The sequence below is a fragment of the Dermochelys coriacea genome, chromosome 1 (assembly GCF_009764565.3).
Source record: "Dermochelys coriacea isolate rDerCor1 chromosome 1, rDerCor1.pri.v4, whole genome shotgun sequence".
NCBI classification, from domain to species: Eukaryota; Metazoa; Chordata; order Testudines; family Dermochelyidae; genus Dermochelys; species Dermochelys coriacea.
The window spans coordinates 194,408,968-194,427,815 of NC_050068.2; the positions used below are offsets into that span (position 1 = coordinate 194,408,968).

At 39.9% G+C, this 18,848-nt stretch overlaps 1 long non-coding RNA gene and 1 other non-coding gene across 2 annotated transcripts in view; one reads left to right on the forward strand and one right to left on the reverse strand.

The window, feature by feature from the left end:
- Nucleotides 1–13,645: 13,645 nt before the first annotated feature.
- The window catches only part of LOC122459320, a 33,185-nt gene continuing 27,982 nt past the window's right edge, over nucleotides 13,646–18,848 (reverse strand). Inside the window, exons 2-4 of the long non-coding RNA XR_006279924.1 lie at nucleotides 16,917–17,069; nucleotides 16,107–16,452; nucleotides 13,646–14,813 (exon numbers count right to left, since the gene is read on the reverse strand). This is a non-coding gene — a long non-coding RNA (uncharacterized LOC122459320). The remainder of the gene's footprint in view (nucleotides 14,814–16,106; nucleotides 16,453–16,916; nucleotides 17,070–18,848) is intronic.
- LOC119850252 lies at nucleotides 16,909–17,072 on the forward strand. The gene has a single exon (XR_005290789.1). It is a non-coding gene; the product is annotated as a U1 spliceosomal RNA (small nuclear RNA).

The window sequence follows — 18,848 nt, forward strand, 5'->3', positions numbered from 1 at the left end:
CTCGTTCACCTGCGCATCTACCAATGTGATATATGCCATCATGTGCCAGCAATGCCCCTCTGCCATGTACATTGGCCAAACTGGACAGTCTCTACGTAAAAGAATGAATGGACACAAATCAGACGTCAAGAATTATAACATTCAAAAACCAGTTGGAGAACACTTCAATCTCTCTGGTCACTCGATCACAGACCTAAGAGTGGCTATACTTCAACAAAAAAGCTTCAAAAACAGACTCCAACGAGAGACTGCTGAATTGGAATTAATTTGCAAACTGGATACAATTAACTTAGGCTTGAATAGAGACTGGGAATGGATGAGTCATTACACAAAGTAAAACTATTTCCCCATGGTATTTCTCCCTCCCACCCCACCCCCCACTGTTCCTCTGATATTCTTGTTAACTGCTGGAATTAGCCTACCTGCTTGTCACCATGAAAGGTTTTCCTCCTTTCCCCCCCCTGCTGCTGGTGATGGCTTATCTTAAGTGATCACTCTCCTTACAGTGTGTATGATAAACCCATTGTTTCATGTTCTCTTTGTGTGTGTATATAAATCTCTCCTCTGTTTTTTCCACCAAATGCATCCGATGAAGTGAGCTGTAGCTCACGAAAGCTTATGCTCTAATAAATTTGTTAGTCTCTAAGGTGCCACAAGTACTCCTTTTCTAAAAGGACTTTTAGTTCCTGAAACTTGCTTCATTGGAAATGGTGCACAGATAGGCACTTGAAGGAGCATGGTCCAGCTGTCCATATATAGGAGGCTGGGAGGATGTGGCTTAACTTTTGGCTTTAGACATATTTGGAAACAGTGTGATGGGATATAGAGCAAAAATATTCAGGAGACTAAGGAAGTGAGGAATAATGGAGTGTGTTAGTTTGGTTAGTGCTAGGTTAATTATTGGATATAGAGAAAGCCTGTTTCCATTGGTGACATTAGGTAAGTATAGTTCACAGACCGCTATAGTCAGTGGCCAGGCCTAGCACACTCATATAAGGCCTCCTTGAACAGCACACAGCAAACCTCCTCTCACCATCTTCCAGTCTTTATCGTCTCCCTGCCCACGTAACAGTAGCTGCCAACAGCCAATGTCAGAGGTGCCGACTTCCCAAGTTCCTGGGGGGTGCTCAACCCCTGCTCTGCCAGTAGCTTGTGAGAAGATTGGGTTTCCTTTCCTTGAGTACAAAGGGGTCTATAAACATTTCATTTTTTGTCCTTTGTGCAGGAAGTCAGATATCGCATGTGTGACAGTAACAATGTCCACCAAAGCAAGAGAAAGAGAAACCAGATTAGCACCAACAGTAGCATAAATTTCTAAAATGGAACCTCTCTCTTTTAGGATGACATCCTCTTGATGACATGTTTCAATCTTCTATCAATTGGTAGATGAAGAATCCGAATGAGTGAAGATAATGTAGTTGTAGTCTGAATAATGATTTACTGAGATGGAAAGCGAGTCTAATATGTAGTCAGTGACAAAACATACGAGGCAGCAGAAATGACCCATCTTCATTGCAGTAGACTGTCATACAGGGCTAGGCTGTACCATCTTTACTTATAATAGTGGTACTTCCTCACATGAGGAGTCTCATTGATTTCAGTGGGTCTGCTCATGAGAGTATATGCTCGCCAATCAGAGCAGGGGTGCATAATCTAGTTCATAATTTATATGTTTATAGCTTGGAATGACACAGTCAATACACTCAAACATAAAAATCTGGTAATTAAAGAGAGACATGCATTTAAGTAAAAATAATCAGAAGAGAATCCTTAATTGAAATTTTATACGACTATCTGCAAATCGCTCTGAGATCCTTTGTCAATGAAAGGTGCTATATAAATGCAAATTTCTTTTGTATTATTCATTTCACGTATCTATGTAATTGAAAAATCTGGATTTGTATTGTACTTTGGTTGGTATAATACTAAATATGAAGGGATAAATTCATCCTTCTTGTAACCTACTGATTTTAATAGAGTTACACCACAAATTAATTTGACCTCAAATATCTATTGTATACTACTAAAAATAGAGCAGCAATTATGCTAACTAAAAGAAAAGCAATACACTTTTAGATTCAATATATACACAATATTTGTGCATTATAATTTTTTATAAACTGTGCCTTCATCATGGTTTTAGACCCTGTGTTGCTTTATAAAACTGATTTAGTTACCAAGTGCGGTTTTGATAATTTAAACATACATGAGGTGTAAAAAAATTGTGGCCTGCCCATTGACATTATTTGAGTCTATCCCTAGAAAGATTGAATGCAATCTTCTACAAGGCATAGAAAGGGTTAGTAAGAAAATTTGCAAATATTTTGTTATGAGGTGTTTCCAATTTGGAAGACCCTAAGGTTCTGTTTAAACAGGAGAAAATTCACAAGAGAAACATTTTAAAGAAAAGTCAATATATGGAATAAGAAGCAGAGAAATGAATTTGCATATGCAAAAGAGGAGGTGGGTGGAACAAAAATATTATATATATTTTGAGGAATAGGTCGGCTTTGGAATTGTAATACCTCAACGTAAATGACAGGGTTGCATCTTCTGTTCCACAGACATAGCCCTTGGAAGGGTCAGAACAAGTTTCATCAGCACTCATTGCTACCGTGGAAATATTCCGCCAGGAATTACTAATATGGATCTCCTCCCAACTGTGCCCATCACTTCAACCACTCCTTTATGTAGTGGGCAAGACTACAGTATGACCCTCCAGGCCAGCAACTGTCCCACAATCTACAGGATTACTGGGACATTCCGGGAGGGCTGGAGCAGTTGCACAGGGGCCCAATGCATCCACATGACTCCCCCTCTTCTGCTCTCAGCCCACAATTCAGCACTCTCCCATAAACTCCCTGCTGATTGATGACTGCCCCAGCAACTCTCTCAGGCACAATCCCAGAAAAATCCTTCAGAGGATTTTAATTAAGAAAGGACAATTTCCAGTCACACAGAGTATTCCCTTTGGAAGCATGTCCCACAGCTCAAAGCTCTCAGAGGTAAAAAACCCAACCAGCTCTGAACTGTTACAGAGCTAAGAGTGTACTATCATGAAAAGGGTCAAGTAAAAAAAAAATTATTCATTCTGTAGAGCCACTTAATGGAACATTTCCTAGAGTCCATTCTCACACATGTAACATTTGATTATCTTTTATAGTTTGTTGTCTCACTGGCGTGGAAGATTCCAATAAATGTTTTTTTTCATTTTCGCTGATTTGGGTTTTGACTCTTATGATGTAGTCAATGGTCCCTTCTGTGGCTACTTTGTTCAGGCCAGGAATGAGGAAGACTTTGTTTAGTAACAGTAAGCAGAATAGGCTCTGCTAGTCACCCTGGAGCTAGAGTCAGAGAGGACTCCAGCAGTGTCCTGTAATACAGCCAACTCCAGTCTCTTCTTTAGCATAAGGGCCATTACAACTTTGTGTCCTGGGGACTCTTCTTGCTGTGGAGCTCTCATAGGGAATAGACATTTATCCTGAAAGGTAGAAGTGACACAAATTGCATGGCATAAGATGTAGAGACACTACAATATTGACACCTACATGACCCAAGATGGGGTGGTCCAATCGGAGCTTGGCAGTCTCACCACAGTGCAGATTGTTTCAATTCTTCTCTCACTCTCTCACTTTAATTGGTGGATTATCATTTAAATGCTCCATAGAAAAGTATGTTTCAAGAAGCGATTTGAATGACAAGAGATTATTTGAAGTATGGGATGCATCATTAAAGAAGGCATGCTGAGAAATGTGGAAGCAGATTACAAAGAGTGCAGTTAGAAAACTGACTTGGGTGGTGTGAAGGGAGCAAGACAGGAACATATACTGTGTATTTACAAGTGGCCAGTAAGGTAATGTGCACTTGAGCATGCACATGCACCAGACATCATCATAAAGCTAGCAGAGATGGCTGTTCTAAATTAGAATACTAGACTTGATTCTGATATCAGATACACACAAATAGAAGTCAAGTATGGGTATCCCAAGGCAGAATTTAGCATACCATTTTTAAAAATAAAAATATTCACAGATTCATAGATATTAAGGTCAGAAGGGACCATTATGATCATCTAGTCTGACCTCCTGCACAATGCAGGCCACAGAATCTCACCCACCCACTCCTGCGATAAACCTCTCACCTTCTGTGAAAACTAAAACTATGCATCTTCTCTAGTGCACATCACAAAGGTGAGTCACTATTTAGACTAAAGGAGTGATGTTACCAAATGCACATGTATAGATGTTATAGAGCTTTTATGGCTGTGTTCAGGCGGGAGAGAGGCAGGAACAAATTTTCCTATACAGCTTGCTTATTACTGTTTACATCAAAGAAAACCACCATTTAAATGCAAACAATTCCATCTTCTGCTAGGAAAGATTATCCACAGGGCACTGAATAATAATCCCCAAAGACATTCAGCAATGTACATTAAAACTGGATTGACAGCCAATTACCACTGGCGCACTGAAAAGAATGACCAAAGCATTTAAGGATGAATCTACTGAATTCAAGAAATAATTTCCAGGTGATTTGATTAGATAATTAGAACTTCTCAAACACTGAATTATCAGAAGATCTCCCTAGAAAAGACAAATAGTGACATGCTACTCTTTAACAGCAGCATTTGTCTCCAATTCTAAAACTAGTTAGAGAATGCCCAAGGTTTAGTAGAGATGCTGCGGAACAACATTATATTAGGGAGTGTTGGATGTTGTTCTTGATTTGATAAACTGGATATTATGGACAATATTTTTCTAACCTTTTAACTTCATTGGGAGGCTCCTCCTTATTCCACATTCCTAATTCACTACATGATGCCCTTTGCCAATACCTTGCTCAGAATTAAGACAGTGGAGCTATTGTTCTATCCTGATGGTCAAATGCAGCCCACAGCCTTGTAAGTATAACAAGCCACTCTCCACCCCCTACCCCCCAAAAAACAACTCCAAAACAAAACAGTTTTGATGGAAAAATTTTTAACCAACACTAGTTAAAAGGCTGACAAAGTAAAGTCTTAGCTGTGCGGAATGTTAGAAAAATGTTTCCTATTAGGGCAATATTAAGGCAGTTCAGGTATATTGATGCTTGGACCAGTGGAGCCATAGGCCCCAGGCAGCTTATGACCTGAGGGTCGTTAACTTTGCTTAGCTAACTTAATGATAAAAATGGATCCAGCCACCAAAACCAGCAGGTACTGATACTAACACTGGTGCAGAGGAACTGAGAATAACATTATTGAGAATATTTTGTGGTATTCTGTCATGTAGACAAGGTTTCTGGCTAAGAATCTGAGGGGAAATTTTTCAAATGCTCTTAGGCTCCTACGTGACTTAAGTCCCATTTCAGTAGAGACTTAGCCATGGTCTACACCATGAATTTAGGTCGAATTTAGCAGCGTTAGGTCGATTTAACCCTGCACCCGTCCACAGGATGAAGCCATTTGGTCAACTTAAAGGATTCTTAAAATCGATTTTTGTACTCCTCCCCAACAAGGGGATTAGCACTAAAATTGACATTGCTGGGTTGAATTTGGGGTAGTGTGAATAAATTAATGAAGAAAGAATGCATGGTTTCAAAACAATAGTTACTTTATTTCAAAGGGGGGAGGGTGGTTGGCTTACAGGAAATTAAAATCAACAAAGGGGGCGGTTTGCATCAAGGAGAAACTCATACAACTGTCACTCGGTAGCCCAGCCAGTCATGAAACTGGTCTTCAAAGTCTCTGAGATGCGTAGCGCGCCTACCTGTGCTCTTCTAATCGGTGTCTGACTGCTCAAAATTGGATGCCAGGTGATTTGCCTCAACCTCCTACCCCACCATAAACGTCTCCCCCTTACTCTCACAGATATTATGGAGCACACAGCAAGCAGCAATAACAACGGGGATGTTGGTTGTGCTGAGGTCTGACCAACAGCGCCAGCGAGCTTTTAAAGGTCCAAAGGCACATTTTACCACCATTCTGCACTTGCTCAGCCTATCGTTGAACTGCTCCTTACTACTGTCCAGGCCCCACGAGCCATGGGAGCAAGGGGCAGGCTGGGGTGCGACCATACGGTGCTGCTGGCTGGGAGAGCAGCCTGAGGCAGAAGCCTCAAGCTTGCAGAAGATCAGGATAGCAGAGTTGCAGTGGAAGTGGTGGAATGAGCAAACACCATTGATGAGGACAGCTAGCAGTGCTATGGCATCTGCACAGGTAACCCAGGAAAAAAACTGTGAAACGATTGTCTGCTGTTGCTTTCACAGAGAGAGGGAGGGAGGAAGGGAGGGGAGGAGCGACTGATGACATGTACCCAGAACCACCTGCAACAATGTTTTTGCCCCATCAGACATTGGGAGCTCAACCCAGAATTCCAATGGGCAGCGGAGACTGCAGGAACTGTGGGATAGCTACCCACAGTGCACCGATCTGAAAGTTGACACTAGCCATGGTACTGTGGACTTACCCCACCGACTTAATGCACTTAGTGGGGACACACACAATCGACTGTATAAAATCGCTTCAAAAATCGATTTCTATAAAATCGACCTAATTTCGTAGTGTAGACATATTCTTAGGCACTAAGGCAACAAAATCTCATTGAAAGCCAATGGGACTTAGGCTCCTAAATCTCTTTCACAATTTTTAGCCCTAACCTAAAGCAAGATTTGTCATCATCAAGGAAATTTGTAATGAATTTACTTGCCAGACTAGCTAACTATTGAAGAGATATATACACATTAAACTAATTTGTCTACCGATCACATTATTTCCTTACCCCAGTCCTGCCCAGAAATCAGTGGCATTGCTTGGACCAATATATGGTAGAGCAGCTCTGACTTTGGAGAATAAAACTTTCCCAAACACATGCAACTTCCTTCTTATGTTTAAGGAGAAGAATGGCTTCCCTTTTCACCTTTTGGCTGCACCAAAAAATAGTAAAGGGAAACTTGACCATTTAGACCACAGATTCCCTGCTCCATCTTGCTCCAGTGGGAGAAGAGGTTGTTCACAGGGACTCTTTAGAAGAAATTTTGCCTTAACACTTATATTGTTAAAATGTTATGCAAAAATCTACATTCTCAATGGAGGAAAATGTTGTGTTTGTGTCAAAAAAAGTTACATGCTCTGGTCTCTTGAGCTGCTGGTACTAAGCAGCAACTGAACCCTGGGGAGAATGAGACCACCACCACCACCAAAAAAAACAGCAAGAGAAACCTCCAAACTTGAAAGATCCTTAATTAGAATCAATTCTCTAACAGATAAAAAACCTGGGTGGGAGTGGGGGGAGGACGGGAAAAACTATGAAACTATGAAAAGTTTGCAACTTTCAACTTCTAGGCTTTCCAAACAACTTTCATTCTAAACCTCAGACCTTTACAGATGGGGAAAACCTTCACAGATCTCCTGAAAACTGATATTACTGAGGACTCGCTCTCTGTTGGAAAGGACTACAGAATCCTCATGTGTAAATCTGGAGAAAAGGACAATCCAGGCAGCAACATCTGTGTGATATCCGTGGATAAGCAGAGAACTAAAAAAAAAAAGCAGCAGGAGGCATTAGCTGTAAAGGTAATACAATCCTGTTCTTTTTCCTAACTAAGGGAAATTCTCCCTTTGACTTCAGTGGGCTTGGGATCGGGCTTTAAGGCTTTTTACACATGCAAAGCTTCAATGAATTTATTCCCATAAGAAAGTAGGAGAAGCAGAGGAACAAATGGCTGTTTCCTGCAGAGCTCTTTTTTCCCCAGGGGTGACAATGAATCTTGTCTGCATTTTTGGGGAACACTAAAGAGTATGCAAAAGTGAAGCATTTTGTTTCCTCAGTGCCTCAGAAAAGGACTGATTTAGGGTTTGTCTACATGAAGCAGCAATGAGCACTAGAGAGGTGTGATTTTTCAAGTGCACCAGGGTGCTGCATGATAACTGGGCCCATCTAGACCCTCCTGGCACAAACTAAAAGTTCCCTAATGTGTGTTAATGTAGTACTGTTTGAAACAGCACTTTGTTAATGTGCATGAGGGAACCTTTAGTTTATATAATTCCATGTGAGGCAACAAGTTGTGTGCATTTTATTCCCTTAAAGGAATAATGGATTTAACATATCTGTACTGTCCAGGAGAAGGCAGGTCAGTACAGAACATGAGTTTCTGGGGGAAAAACTGGAAGTGTGTTGGGCTTACCCTGTAGTGATACTTAAGACTGATAAGAGCCAAGTGTGTGGCTGGCTGGCTGCAGTGCTCAAACACAGGCATAGTTGGGAGTGACTTACATACTGGAGACTGTTTCTGAGCAATCCAGGCTGGAGACATCAGCAAGGCATTGTAAAGGGCACCCAAGATAACAGGGCAGGGCTGACACAGTTACTCATTGGTCTGGATTGTACCCTGGTATGTCACAGAGATACTTTACATTTTTACTTCCTTGATGTTTTGAATGTTTAAAGTTGTAACCTTAACATTACACTAAAGCAAGTTTTTGTGTTTAATTTCCATCTTCTAAATAGATAATTAAGCAAACCATTAATTTCTATACGGACCTTAACTTGCTGTGTTGTTGCACGGTCAATATTGCATCCAACTATGGTACCATGAAATAGCAATGCTATGCTGCACCTATAAATTTATATTATTTTATAGTCCTAGAAATAGCAATGTAATTGTTAAGGTAGTGGAAATTTTGTATTGATCATCGACTAACCCTGTTAACTTCAAACTCATATAACAGCAAATAACTCTTTCAGCTAATGTCACTATTGTCCCATATCCTTACAAGGTTTTTTTAAAAACCCAATAAAAATAACAGTTCTGTGCACTTGCAGTGTTGTACCCATCTTGGTTCCAGGAAGTCAGGGCGACAAGTTGAGTGAGGTAATGTCTTTTATTGGATCAGCTTCCATTGGTGAAAGAGACAAGCTTTCAAGCTACACAGAGCTCTACTTTAGCTTTGAAAAACTGCTCTGTGTAGCTCTAAAGCTTGTCTCTTTCACCAACAGAAGCTAATCCAATAAAAGATATTACCTCACCCACCTGGTCTCTCTCACTTGTGCATGTAATTACTGTTAAGAGTGATAATTTAGTTATTTGTGCAAGAAATCTGGTAATTGTGTGCACAATTATGCATGGACTTTAGTATGAGCAGATATGAAAAGTAGATCTTTCATATTCTGCATTTAAGTAATACTGTTTTGCAATAACATGGCTTCCTTTCTTATTCAAAGCCATTTTATAAGACAGAAGCTTGAATCTCTATAAGCTAGCCACAGCTACTGAGAAGAGAAACTTCATTCTACACTTGTGACTTCCTTTTTTAAAATATATTTCTCCACTGTTCCTCTTTGATTTGTGTACCTATTTATGAAGAGTGAAACAGACCCCAACTTTATATCTATTCTTGATCTTGTGCTGTTCTTTCTGACCAGATGTTGATTTCACAGAAAGATTTAGAGTTAATAAAGGCTCAGTTTTGTTGTCTTTGAGGTCAATGAGAGGTTTGCCATTGACTTCACCAAGTCATAGATCTTTTTGGTGGTGCAGTTTCATGAGTTTTTATGAGATTCTACAACCTGACTCACTGATCAAAGTAGTTCTGTTGATATTCCCACAAGTATATACAGGAGTAAGGGCTACAACACCTGGCCCCAAGTTTGAAGTGGAATCATAACCAAGACATATAAAAGATAACCAATCTAGAAAATTCAATTGCACTGGGAGAAAATTCACATTCAGAAATTATCCTAAAATCATGGACTCCAACACACTGCAATTGTTTGTAAAATCAGATGACTTGCTGAGGTCTAGTTATGATAAGCTAATAGATAAAATAAATAATAATCTTCATTCTCCTAATGATTAAGTAGACTGGTATCCTAGAAAATGCCAGCTTTTTAAAGGTTATTGAGCATTTGTTGAACTTCTCATCAGAAATTTCAAGACATCCTTCAGCAAACACAGTTACTTTGCATATGCAGATCCATCTGAATGAAGTCCCCTATGTAAACATTTGCTTGGCAGATAGAGACAGCTCATTTGGACCCAGTACTTCCATGCCATCGAACATTTCCTAATACTTCCATTGAAGTCTTAATTGCATGATGTAACGTTTCCCTTTTGTTTTAATACCATTGTTTGCGTATTGGCAATGTTAAGTGTGATTGAGGGGCAGAAGGGAATCATTTTGGATTTTCTTTCTTTCAGCAGTCTTACCGACCAAACCCTTTAGGTCAGGACCCCACCCCAAGAATCCAATGGCTGTTTCCTTTGTCTTTTCAGGTAAAGTGGGTGTGATGCTAGAGAGAGGGATGCTAGGGGGTGTTTGTCCCTTCATTTTATAATTGCAGTCCTTCTCTTCAAAAAAAATTCCAGCTGAGAACCAGGAGCCAACGGGTCTATGTGGAAGGATATTCCTTCCTGGTTTTGTCACCGGTTTGAACTTCCTTTATCTTCCCTTCCTGCTTGATGATTCTGTATACTGCTTAAATGAAAACTGAGTAGAGCACATGTTCCTTTGTTTAGGACAGACCTGTTTGCCAAATTCTGTTTGGGCAAGGCTGTGGGATTTTGAATCTTATAACCGGGGGATCTTATAACTTCACACACAAAGTTGCCACACATTTTACCAGGACAATACTGACCAGCAAATTATGAGTTTTCAAATGATCCTTACAAGCCATATATTGTACAAAGATTATTGCAATAGTGCGCAGGGTGTGAATACAAGGGTATATTCAGTCACAATCTCATAGTAACCTTAGCTTGAAGACATTGAGTGCATGGTTTATTGTTTATTCTCTTATAAGATTACATCTAACAGGCCCAATCCATTCTCAAATATGCACAAAGAAGTCTCATATGAGAGGAGTGAGAACAAAAACAGGATCCCTTGAATATCTTAAGGTTACTAAGAGAATCTTAAGTTTTGCATTTCCAGACCTGCATGAGCAAAACTTGATAGAGTAACTTATTTTGCTAGATAATATGTAATATTTATCAAACATAGAGCTGAACAAATCATGTGATAAGAGCAACAGGCAAAACAGAAGATTTTAGCAGCTGCATTTTGAATGGATAGGGTATCAAGTCCCAGCTTCCTTAGTATGATGGAGTATTCTCTACTCATGAGGTGCGAGGCTAGGACCCAGGGTAGTTCCTGTATTTGCACATCAATGGAGACAGAACAGCTGTATTTGATTACCAGTAAAGAAACAGGACAACAGATTAGCCTCCTCAGGGAGGTTCTACTGCTAGAATTTAACCGCTCTTCATTCCCTGAGAGGTGATACACTGTATGTTACAAACACAAACATATCCAGTTTCCCCGGGCCTGTTCCTGTTTGAAATTTTGCGAGTAAGCAGCCCAGAGGTGACATGGGCCTTAATGACAGGACTTTGAGTTGTGTTGGTGCCCAGAACAAATAAATAAGACCTCTTTCCAAAAAGGGGTTTCTTTTCACTTCATTCATAAATTCATTGTTATACAGGAAAGCACTTTGCTTAATTTAAGCATGTGCTTTAGTACTATTGGCTTAAAGTTAAATATATCTTCCAGTGCCCTTCCTGAATAGGGATGCTTTCCTGATGGTAAGAGCTTCCTGGCAGGGAGCAATCTTTATCTCTATTGTAAAATGTCATGTACATCTACATATGAATTAAATAATAATAGTAATGACTAGAGGTGAGCTAGATATTGATGAAAATTGGGGACAAAAAAAGTTGCTAAAATGCTCATTAAATATTTGTCTCTTTTTAGTAGTAGTAACTCTTAGCGGTATGCTGAAACCACACTGCTTTCACAAATGCCCAGGATCTCGTGTTTTGTCTGAAAGATGGCCCTGCTAGGGCCCAGTTTTAACACTGGATCACAGAAAAGCATGCGATCTCATAACATTGTGGGGGTTTACCCAGATATCTCTCATCCACATAGTGGCCCGGCCCTATACAGCTCAGCTTGTGAGATATGTTTAAATCATAGCATGTGATTTAGTGACTCCCACTGAAGAAAAAAAATCCAGTGGCCTGGACCATGTTCTAAAATATGTACCAATGGCTACAGTTCTGAGTTACTAAAATCATATAATGTTGGGTTCCTGTAGGAAATGAAACCTGTGAATTTCTTGTCTTATGATTATTGCAAAACTTTCAAGCAGCTTTTCCTTTGCTGTTTTCTTTATGGAGACTGAGACTGCATCTACTGGATGTAACACTTTGGATTTAGATCTGCAGCTATTTTGTCATATCTTTCACTGAATTTGAACAAACTCTTCTTTCAGATGTAGATCAGAGAAACAAACAAGCAGGTGGATAAGGAAGAAAAAAGGAGAATTTGACTTGCTTTCAAGTCTGCTTTCATGATCATCGGTGAGGGCTCAACTCAAGATAAAAGACTGATTTCTGCAGTTTGGTCCAGGAAACATCCTGGGGCTTGAACAGCTTGAGCACCAAGGATCTTAAATTTGATTCTGGAGGGAAAAAAGTTCTTTCTGCTGCTCCCACGGTTCTGAGATTCAAATTCTGACAACATCTGCCTAACTCTCCTAGTGCTGGGTAAGAATTCAGACTCCTCTCTTTGGAATGTGGTATATATAGAAAGTATTTAAATAATAACACCTCCTACACAACCTTTGCCTCAATCTCAAATTGAAATCAAACCAAAACTCTGAAATTGACTAAAGTTTGGTTAATTGTTTCTTTTAAATTTTCTTTTTCATTTGTCTTGCACTTCCATGTAGAGTCCTTATGCTTCTTCCTTCTGGACTGGAAGAAGAAAACAGATTTCTCAGTTCTTTCTTCTTTCAAGCTTGTCAGACTGGTTTTGCCCTTTGCTTACTGTTATTCCAAACATATTTCTCAGGGGAGCAGTAAACTAAATACTTGGGATTGAGTGTGTTCTCAAGGTTAGCAGATGCAACTACCAATGGGAGCTGGCCTCCAACATTACCATGCTTTTGAATTGGTTTGGTATCAAATCAGTGGTCAGCGTGCCACTTACTAAAAATCACATCTCACATTCCTGCAAATATACTTTATTCATCCCCAAATTTTATCCTTAAGATATGTCAAAAGAAAGAAGAGAATTTCTGGATTAACATGACTGAAGTCAAATTGACCCTTATTTTGCTAGCTTGATCTGTTTCCTCTACAACTGTCACTGTTGGTCTCCACAGAGAACTATGCAGCTTCCTTCTTTTCACATTTATTTGGCTTATCTGTTAAGTGTCTATAGATTTGTATTAAAATATAGCAGGCAACGTTTCCTTATAATCATATGCAGTAATGAGAGCTTTGTACCAAAGAGATTGCAGTGTTATGCATTCCAAATCTATCTTTGTTGGGCAAATAAAGTCTAATGGTCCTGCTTGCTGCACCTGTGAGTGAATATAATGCCTTCCAAGCAGATGGACATGACTGTAGTGAGGCGAGACACCATGTATGTGCTTCAAGTACAGGTATATGATACCCAGTCAGAAATGCCCAGTGTACTAAATTTATTCCCCCATAGTTCAGCACATATACTAGTGACATCCCAGTGCTGTGCTGGATTAATCTTAAATGTCCATGGTTCCTTGGGTGCACAAAGAGAGGTTTTGGTCTATGTTGAACTAGGTGAAGTTGTGCATACTGGAATAGAAAGAGACATTTTAAACAGTGAAACATTTATTTGCCTTGCTTTGAAAATTTCTGTGGAATATGTCATAAAATGCCAACCTTTACCAACCTTCAGCCAACTATTTCACAGGCTTTCATGCAGGTGGGGTGCAGAACAAAACTGGATACAGCCCTAAAAGATTAATGAAAAGGAAATGGGCAATGATCTTTCATAAGCAGAACCAGTAAGCTATCTGCAGATATGTATATGAATAATAGAGGACTCAGTGATTTGATTGGGAATTCAGCATACGGAAAGAACTTTGAAAATTTCTTTCAGAACACTAAGTATCTTGCAATCAACTTCTTTTCTAAATATTGAGCCAGATCTTCAATTGGTGTAAATCATCTCAGACACATTGACTTCAATGATGCTACACCAATTCACACCAACTGAGAACCTGGCCAAAAAAATTCAAGCACCATCTTCCACACTACCATACTAACACCATATAATTATTTCATTCATATAAATTATAACAAATGTATGTCATTAAACTAAGTAGCTACAGCTCCTAGAAATCACTTCCATGGGTACAACCCATTTTATATATCCACACAAACATGTTAAAGCAAGGAAAGAGAAGCATATTCCTCTTCAATAATATTTTCACCTTGCTATTCAGTTTTAGTAACAATTTAGTAATAATTGTGCAATGTGGAAAGAATCCAAAGCAACTGTGGCTGAAAAGGAACCATTTTCAGCAAGTATAATGTTGCAATAAATGATTAACAAAACAAGGCTTTGCTTGTTTCCAGTGAACATACTATAAATCTTTTAAAACAAAAAAGATCAACACTTAATTTATTTACATATCAAAACCACTCTGAGTCTTCTTCTAATATCATTTACATTGGTTTTACATTAGTGTAACTCCACTGACTTTGGCGGAGTTAATCTTGATCTACATCCACACAACTGAGGGCAGGATCAGGTCCAATGTAGATTCTTCTTATATTTTCAATGTAACTTTATATGAGATATCAAAAAAGCATTATACCTGGCCAATAGTGTCTCATATTTCGACAGTGACTAACTGTTCAGCCTTTGTACTGAGGAAAAGCCAAGATTTGAAACTCACAGACAGGAATGAACAAGGTTTATCATAAAGTGCCACAGAAGTTGTGGTGTGGTGTCTTTTTCTTCAGGAATCAGGAACACTCAGTGCCCCAAAAGGTTTGAATCCTGGCTAACGAGAAAAGAAACTGGTCTTCACTGAGAACATTTGCCCACCATAGTCATATGACATTTAAAAAAAAACAAAGACAAAAACAAAAAACAACCCACCATTGCAATCTCCATTTAGAACCAAAAATACTTATATTTTTATTTTAGAAGAAGGAATCCTTATTTAGAAACAGGAATGTGTATGTTTTAAATGGAGAAAAACCTGTATTTGGAAGATTTCGTACCTTCATACTCTGCTACTTGGCCATTGAAAACCCAGCTATTTGTCATATTGGCAAATCAACTAATCACCGTGAAATAGCAATTGTTTTGACTGGATAATTGACTACAGGTGCAATGAATTAAGTATCCATTTTGGAGTCAGAGATATAAAAAGAAGGGGATTTAAAAACAAAACAAAAAAAATATACCACCTTCCCTTCTAAGGCAATGATCATTTGGAAACTGTGGTTCCTAGAACATCCCTTCAGCATTACTTTAGAAGAGGTGTTCTCCCTCTGCAATGCTGCAGGGAAGTGCATCTGTTCCACTGACACGATTTCAAAGAAAAAGGAGAAACAGAGCCATGGGGAGGAAAGTGAATGTTGTGGGATCCAGTGACAGTTTGTGATAACTCGGTTGATCACCTTTATAAAATCCACAACCATATTGCACTGCGTTCCAGATGACAAAAGTGTTTAGCTCTGTCCCAGCAGTCCAAATGCTGTCAACCAAAAGGCAGCTGAGCAAATTAAATGGATAACTAATGGCTTGTTTACATGACAACTAAGTGCCTGGCATGCCGGGGTGTTTATCTACAGTGCACTAACTGGTATGTGGATCCTACTACTGCACTCTAAACGTTCTGTTGTGTGCTTTGACATACTGCAGAATAGTCAATGCTTACCTGGAAACTTTTGGTGCACAGTAGCTGGGTTCACATGGCCCAGCTAGTGTGCTGTAGATTCACTCCCTAGCTTGTCATACATTCCGTCTCAGTACAAACAAACCCTAACATTATCATTAATCATTTTTATTACAGTAGCACTCAAAGGCCCCAATCAGGATCAGGGCCTCTTTGTGCTGTACAAGCACAGATGAAGAGATAGGAACCTTCCGAAAAAAAGATGCTAAGTTCTTTCCAAACCACAGTAGAACTTCAGAGTGACTAACGGAGCAGTCAACCACACGCGTCATTTGGAAGCGGAAGTACATAATCAGGCCACAGCAGAGAGAGAGAAAAAAACAACTACAGTACAGTACTGTCTTAAACTACTAAAAAAAGGGGGGAAAGCAGGCTCTGAGTGGTGCTTACCTCAAGCGGCTCCTGGAAGCAGTAGCATGTCGCTTCCCCAGCTCCTATGCGTGGAGCGACCCCCAACCCTTGCAGCGGGGCCATGCTGCAGCTTCTGGGAGTCATGGCTTGCAGTCCCCGACCCGGAGTGGGGCCGAGCCATGTGGTGTGGCCCCTGACCCGGCGCCCCGGCTGGAGCTCACGGGCCAGGCTTTAGTTTTCCCACCCCTGGTCTAAAACAACATCTTCCCTCCACTTGCTTGTAGGAATCTTCAGTTGGAACCCATGCAGACTCTTCCTCTGCTGAAATCTCTGCTAGCCAGTCAGCCGACTGATTAACTACTCAGTTAAGTGTATAAAGAAAATCCTGTTACAAGAAAATACAAAACTGAGAATAGCAAAATAGAAATGACTCTTTCCCCATTACTAGATTTAAAGAAAAGTTGGTGAATCAGACTAGCTGAGACAATTTAACTAGAACAGTTTGGCTAAAATCAAAATAACATTCAAAGCATACAATTAAAATAGAAGTTATTTTTCCCTCCCAATTTCCCCTTGCTATAATTAGCATTGTCCAGGCTTCCCTATTAGATGTTTAACAATATCACTAACCTGCTGCAAAATGCTTCAGAGTTAAGGACAACAGCCTGCTCCCTGCTTCTGGGCTCACCTTCTCCCAACTCACACAGGGCACACAACCTTCTGCAAAGCAGTTGCCCTGACTGAGTCTGACCCCAACAACAGCGAACCTATTGGAGCAGACTCAAAACTACCACACCCAATTCCAGAAGCTTCTGGTTGCGGAGTGCTTAATGTGCCTAGCAAACTTACCTGGCAGGGGAGATACCATGATCACGAAGGTGGTTTTGCCAGGATGAGGCTCATCCATTGCACTGAGGGTGCGCTGATCTCTGCGATTTCCCCAAATGCGGGAAACTCGACTGCATAATTTGTGGTAGTGGAGGACCGCGTTCGCACTCTCCCCTGAAAAAAAAATCCCAAAAAGAATGACCCAGACACAACTCACTCCTACCTCCCCTCAATGGGTCTCTTAAAGTAACCCTGCACATGGGTTACAATGAGAACAAGGAAACAGACCAACGGCAGGATGGCATCAGAAGTTCTAAAAACTATTGGCCAGATCCTCCACTAGTGTAAATCAGCATAGTTAATGGAGCAATGCTGATTTAAAACAGCTGAGAATCTGGCCCTATATCTTTTAGTAAAGGCAAACATTGGAAAGGGAGAAGAAAATGGAAGGGAATAGTAGGATGAGAAAAAAAGGATGTAGAAAAGGAGAGTGTCCTTGTTGCTGGAGAGGTATGCGTATGCCATATTAATGACTAGGAGGAAATTGTGTATTGACTGTTTACATTGACTTCCATTAGTGTTATTAAAGTGAACCATGAATTTCATTCATAGTCTTATTTTCCACACTTCAAGGGGATTTATTCTCCCATCAACGTGCAAGACATTTGCATGCATGTCTCCCGTTAATGCTAATGGGAGTTAGACATGCACATTTTCTTTGCAAATCCCCACTGAATATTGTGCATAAATCCCACATGCATGGATAGATTAATAGGCCCAGAGGTATGCAGTGATTGCACACTTCTGAACTCTTAGTTTGTTTCTTGACTGTACTCTAATGACTGCTGTCTTTTTCTAGGATCAAGGGGACAGATTATGTGCTGAATTACTCCCTAAGCAGTTGCGCTGAAATCAATGTTCAAAATCCTGTAACGCAGACTACACCAAATTTAGTTCATTCTTCTCCTTTTATATCTCAGATTAGTTAGAGTTGGCTGAATAACATTCACCAAATAATTTACTTGATGAATTTGGTGATTTTTTTCTTCCAATTAATATTTTCAAGTATTTCCCCATAATTTGCCCATCTCTACTTACACTGAATATGTATTCAATACTTGAAAATATTAATTTGAGTCAGAGTATGCCACTTTAATGTGCATAATTTATATGGTTCACTAACTTTTTTTTGGATGGCCTAATGATGGGCCAAATCCTCTGCTGATGTAAATCAGTGATGCTCCATTGACTGCTGTGGATCTATGCCAGCTGAGGATCTCTTCTAGTGCATCTAATAGCCGCTACACTGTAGCACCAAAAGATTATTCAGTTGTTCTGCACTGTGGGTTGCAACTAAACTGTGCCCTCTAAATAGCATATTGTTATATTATAAATGGAAACGATACTTTGCTCTCTTATACCATCTTTTGTCTGAGGAGTTGAAAGTGCTCGACATAATTATTTCATTTTGTCTCAGAAATTCTTGTGAAGTATGAAAATCTCTCCAATTTTACAAGAAAAATTCAGAGAGGTTAAGTGACTTGCCCAGGGTCAGACAGTTCACTGGCACAGCCAGGAAGAGATCACATGAGTCTCAGTCTAAGTATCATGCTATCACCAGCATATGGTTTTATACCCCTGTCAGTTACGGATCTGGCTAGTAACAACCTCTGATATTTTTACTCTCATTGTCTGGTGGATACTTAGCCAAGTCTGTTGTGTGCTACAAGCAAACCAGGGATCAAAGCATCATCATTCCTTCACCTTCCTGATTGATTTTTGCTCAAGGTATTTAGGTGGCAGCAAAAGTCTGGAGGGACTGCCTTATGATGCAAAGAACCCAGTGAGCAAAGTTCTGCCCTGACTTATACCCTTGGGCATCTGGTGAATTTGAATTTGACCCCATGTATCATACTGAGTGGCCAAATGGTGACTCTCTCTCTCTCTCTCCCT